The sequence below is a fragment of the Heteronotia binoei genome, chromosome 2 (assembly GCF_032191835.1).
Source record: "Heteronotia binoei isolate CCM8104 ecotype False Entrance Well chromosome 2, APGP_CSIRO_Hbin_v1, whole genome shotgun sequence".
NCBI lineage: Eukaryota > Metazoa > Chordata > Lepidosauria > Squamata > Gekkonidae > Heteronotia > Heteronotia binoei.
In genome coordinates this window covers 62,200,208-62,206,264 of record NC_083224.1, presented here as the reverse complement: position 1 = coordinate 62,206,264, position 6,057 = coordinate 62,200,208, and positions in this window count along the sequence as shown.

Here is a 6,057-nt window from a genome sequence, read left to right as displayed (position 1 = left end):
TCCACCAGGGAACAGAGAAAGAGGGCATAATGTTAGCATTGTGGCTAAGTCAGCAAATGGTAAATCCAATTAGAAGCAAATGGCTCCAAGCCATTGTTATATGTAGAAGTTGTAAGAAGGGACTGGTTGTTTAGAGCAAGGGTGTGAGATGTCACAGTATGCCACAAAACATATGACTACCTAGTAAGACTACTAATTCTTGAGGATAACAGCTCTCAAAGTTGTTTTGTAAAACCACAATTTGCAAAGGCCTGCCTGTTGGCAACAACAGTCTTAGGGGAGGCTCACTGGTCCCAGCCTGTCTAAATCTGAAGAATAACTTTGGTGTGGTACATTTGAAATACACTATTTATTGAGCCGTTAGTTTCTATGAGCAGCACCTGCCATAATTTCCATAAGCACTACCAAAAGAGGAGAGGGGGAAATCACAAAATCCATCTGCTAACCAAAATCAGCCCAAGCCCTGATTAGTTTTTTAGACTTACTTAAAATAAAAGCCCAAGCCATAAAAGCCAGTCAAGTCTTTCAGGGTTCCACTACATTGGGTCATCTCTGGATCTGCTCTTTCTAAACCGGTTCTAGTTTGTTTTGAACTGATTATGACAGTGGTGTGCTTATTTGTCTACATGTAGATAGTACAACATGATTGAGAGTGTGCCAGGAATTTGGCATAATGATTTTCAGCACTTGTGCCAACAGGACAACCTGCATGTTTTGCTTTCTTGGATTACATCTTCCATGGATTTTAAAGCAGGAGGTATAACTTGTCACCTCTTAAGCTGAAAGCAACCCACCAGTCCTATGTGTTGACACACAAAGGTCTTGAAAAAACTCATGTTTTTTCTGCCTAGTGAGAACCAGTTTGGTGTAGTGGTTAAGAGCAGTAGACTCTAATCTGGAGAACCAGGTTTGATTTCCTACTTCTCCACATGCAGCCAGCTGGGTGACCTTAGAGTCAATCACCGTTCTCTCAAGAGCAATTTTTTCAGAGCTCTCTCAGCCCCACCTACCTCACAGGGTGTCTACTGTGAAGAGAGGAAGGGGACTGTAAACTTAACTGAGACTCCAAATGAAGGGTGGGGTATAAATCCAACTCTTCTTCTACTGCAAAAATAAGGCGATACTGAGCTCTGGGCATACCATATATTAGGCTAAGTGGGCCACCAGCTGTGCAGTCCTCTGTTAAAGTATGCTATGGGTCCATTGGACCCAATTCTGAACCCATTGTCTTTGATCTAATGAAACTGAGGTCGTTTTCGCACTTACCTTATTCCGGAGCGACGTCCCTCTTCACCGCGCAGTGTCTGCACGGATTTCGCACTACTTGCTCCGCAGAACCCGGAAGTCCCGCGGCTTTTGTGTCGCAAATGTAAACCGCCAAAAACCAGTTTATATTTGCGACACAAAAGCCGCGGGACTTCCGGGTTCTGCGGAGCAAGTAGTGCGAAATCCGCGCAGATGCTGCGCGGTGAAGAGGGACATCGCTCCGGAATAAGGTAAGTGCGAAAACGACCTGAACCTTCTTTTGGCTTGTAAACACATAGAGAAGCCTGAACAGGTTGATTTAATTACAATGTGAAGAAGAAAAGGTGCTGGATGAATTCACAGTGGATCTCCCAAAGAAGTATGAAGGAGGAGATCAGTCTTTTGTGTTGCTTACTGGAGAATGGAAACATGGTGCACCTATATTGAGAAGCTGCAGAAACAGCCGAGCAGCTGAGCATTCCTGTTTGCTTATTTGATCATATTTATATCCCATCCTCCCCAAATGGTAAATATGGTAGGTCTCATGTTAGCAGGATCTACTTATTTGAAAGATGAACTGAGTAAATCAGAAATGTTTGATCTGCAAATACCACATAAAATACAATGCCTTCCATGCCATGAAATCCCAGGAAGGAGATGAATTCCTGATGCTGTATCTGGTGAGGAAAAATAAGCATCAATCTATTGGTGAAAGGCCAGAGTGGATCCCAGAAAGACTGAAGGATGTTAACCTGTTAACACTTTTGTGATTACCAGCATGGCCCCAGATATGGACATGAATATTAAGTTCTTGAGACCCCATTTCAGCAGAGAACAGTTGATGGTTATGAGTGCATGTGTGGAGAAAGGGGAGGAGGAATGGTTATCACTCATGAAGGATAGGCCAAACACTCCTGAAGTTAAAAATAAATAATAATAGTAATAATAATAATAATAGATTTTATTTCTACCCCTCCCTCCCCGCCTAGGCGGCTCAGGGCGGCTCACAACAATTCATACATTAACATAAATGATAAAACATTAAATTTAACAATTAAAATTAAACATATAAAAACCAGTTAGTTAAGTTAAAATACATAATTTAGTTATATTATATAAATATCTGGCAGCAATAAAACTGTTCTGGTGCTGGTTCTGCCAGTTAAGGTAATATATAATAAGGTAATATATGAGGTAATAATAGAGAGGTGAAATGACCTATCATTCCAACCAGAGGGCAAGTGGGGGCAGGTGAAGTGTGTATCTGAGAAACCTAAAGATCTGTTTTTAGATAGCCCAGGGCAAAAAGAGCACACTAGTCACTATAGAGATATTATTGGTCAGCCCAATCTGGTTTATACCCCTCCCTATCAGGTAACAGGAATCCACCTAAACAAAAGACGAATTCCTAGAAAGTCACAATTGGCAATGAAGGAGTAGTAGTGCCTAGCCATGGTAGACCTTTATTAAACTAAAGCCATACCTAGTGGAGAGGAAATTCATCTTTCTTTCTTTCTCTTCTTTCTTTTGAAAATTTTCTAATTTTTATTGTCACAGCCATTGTGTTTTTCAGAGCCCCTCCCCACTCCAGCATTTGCTAGTGGCTTTCCAAACTGGTTGAAGTGTAAGCAAGCATAGAATCTCCTGCATAAATAATAGCAACAGCGTCAGTAGGTGGCAATATGTAACTGCAGTCATTGTGGCTGCTTCCTTCGCTCAGATTCTCATCAGGAAACAATAGGCATATATGCAATCTTTACAAGTGGCAATGTACACCTTTGGTGTAATATCTTTTCCTGGGAGAAAAGAATATAAATGTTTAAAAAAAATCTTCTCCAAACCAGTTTTCCTTTTAAACCAAGTTGTTTTTATCATGATTTCCAGTGATGATGCACTTATTTATTTACTTCAATTATACTCCACCTTTCTCCCCAATGGACAGGGCTGGATCTGGGGGGTTGGGGCAGAGGGGGGTGCTTGCCCTGAGTGCCACCGGAGGGGGAGGGGTGCCAAATTGGGTATGGAGTCCATTATATTCTATGGGCCCATAAGCTTTTTGATGATGTTTTCCTAGCTATGCATAGGGTCCTATTTCACATTGATCATGAATCCTCTTCCCCTTTGTTTACAAATATGGTGGAAGTATATGTCCATTATTTTGTTTGAGCTGATTAATGCTATTGCATTATGCCAAACAGAATACCTAATGGTAAAAACACAAATGGTACCAATTCTCAACAGCAGCGTGGTGCCAGTTTCAAAAACAGCAACCATGGAAAGCAGTTTGGAGGTTGATAATCAAAACTGTGCTTTCAACACACATATCATCATGAGCACATGGCACAATAGTAGCGCAAAGATCTCCCACACACCACAGGGCCTGTACATCTATTCTGTACAATGATAATAAATACATTTTCTATGGAGGCCACCACTTTCATGACTCTTGGTTTAAAATTTCCACTGAATTTCACTTTAAACTTCCTATTAGAAGAGATACTTCTTAGTTAAAAGACAAACTTCCTATTATGAGAACAGTGAATATAAGCACAGGCATCTGAGGCAACAGGTGATACTTGGCCTGCCTGTGGTGTTGACAGCTCAGAGGGAAAGCAGCAGCTGCCTGAACAATAAGATGACCTAATAGTCTAGCCAGAGCTGGGGCATGGGCCTTTCAACTGTGCAATACAAGCACATTTTCACTGCAGGTTACATGCTTCAAAATGGGATAGTCAGGGCTTTTTTTGAGCAGGAACATACAGGAATGCAGTTCCGGCTGGCTTGGTGTCAGGGGGTGTGGCCTAATAGGCAAATGAGTTCCTGCTGGCGTTTTTTCTACAAAACAAGCCCTGGGGATAGTAAATCCACAACTAAAGAGATATTGTATTAGAATCACCTTCTACTTCTGCAAGAAAAGATCTAGCTCTGTTGTGGAGATGGAACGTTTGTGTTATCTCTCTATAGTGTGACCACTGTGACTCTTCTAGTGAGTACAACATACAGGAAGAGGAAAAGAAAATTCAAAACTCACCTCTCAAATCAGGGGTTGTAGAACAAGAAGAGGAATGGAAAGGCTTTATATCAAATTAAATAAATCACCAAATGCTGCCATCTGTCCTGGGTCAGTGCCTAACTCCACTGGTCTGGTGGCTAACGGAGAATAAACTGACAGTGAATCCTGATAAGAGGAAGGCAGTACTGGTTGGCAAGGCACTGCAGGGAGTTTTACTCTCCACGTTGGATGGGAGTTCAGCTTTCTCTGACCAATATAGTAAAATGGATTTGTATCAGACCCAGACCAATTAGCAGAGAACAGTGAGTGGCATAAGGCCTGCAGCTTTTCCCCTCAACTTAGAGACTTATCTGACCCCACCAATCCATTTAACAGTAATCTAGAGGATTCACTATTATAACAGACTTTAGGTGGGGCTCTTTTTGGAGACTATTCAAACTAAAATTAGTACAAAATGCAACAGATCACTTGTCAGAGGCTGGCAAAAGTGATCAGATGATGGCTGTTTTTATAACCTGCATCCCACACACCTCAGGGACCACCTCTCCCTGTAGAAGCCTGTGAAGCAGCTGTACAGGCAGCACAGCAGTGCCAACTACTGGTTCCAACCCTTGTGAGCATAGGAACAATGAATGCCCTTCACAGGCTTTTTGGGTAGCAAAGTTGTGGAACAGTCTTCCAGAGGACATTATTAGAAGATGTACCATTTCGGGTAAGATGCAAGACTGAACTTTATAGAAAAGTTTTGGGCTTACAGAATGAGTGGGTTTTAACAATTTGGCTTTAAAAATTGTTATTACTCCTATAATGTATTGATTGTTCTTTGTCCCAGTTTCCTGGGAGAAAGGTAAGTTTATACATGGTTAAATCAATGAAAAGCTGGCCAGCATACACATTATCCACAAGAGGCAGTCACTGTGCAGTTCACAGGTTTTCCTGCAATATGTTTTGTGGCACATGCTTTAAAAAATCTTTTGACTTTCTTGAAACAGATACAATTTTTAACAAAGCTAAAAATTAGCAAGTATGCCAATATTCAGATCCCACCTCAACTCAAATGCAGCAATACACATGTTTCACTTTGTCAGTGACATGCAATAGACTATTATCAGACTCATTGTTTGAATCTGAAGGCATCATGTGATCTGTTTCATCAGCCTCTGACAACAAGTGGAAGAACTTCCTGACCATTAGAGCGGTTCCTCAGTGGAACAGGCTGCCTCAGGAGGTGATGGGCTCTCCTTCTTGGAGGTTTTTAAACAGAGGCAAGATGGCCATCTGACAGCAATGAAGATCCTGTTAATTTAGGGGGAGGTATTTGTGAGTTTCCTGCATTGTGCAGGGGGTTGGACTAGATGACCCTGGAGGTACCTTCCAACTCTATGATTCTATGCCCTCAATAAATCATCCTGAAACTCACAATTGTTTTAATATTTGATTTAAAATGTAGTTACCTGGATTTTGTGAGATGCAAGCAGAAGTGAGCACATTGTACCTCTAAACCACATGTAACTCCACTGATTATTTGTTTCTTTCCTGGCACAATTCAGGGTGGTGGTTCTGATCTTTGATACCAGAAATGGTTGAATTCCAAAGTGCCCAAAGGAACATAAACTCCCCCCCAATTGGATCTGCTGATGAGGTTTTGTCTTGGATTAGCCTCTATTAGGAGAAAAAAAAAAGCATATTCCATACTCCAGGGATGGGGACAAAGGGTGATGTTGGGCAAGCAGACCTCCCTGCGACACTCACTTATATGTGGAGTGCCACAGGGAGCTATTCTCTCGCCCATATTATTC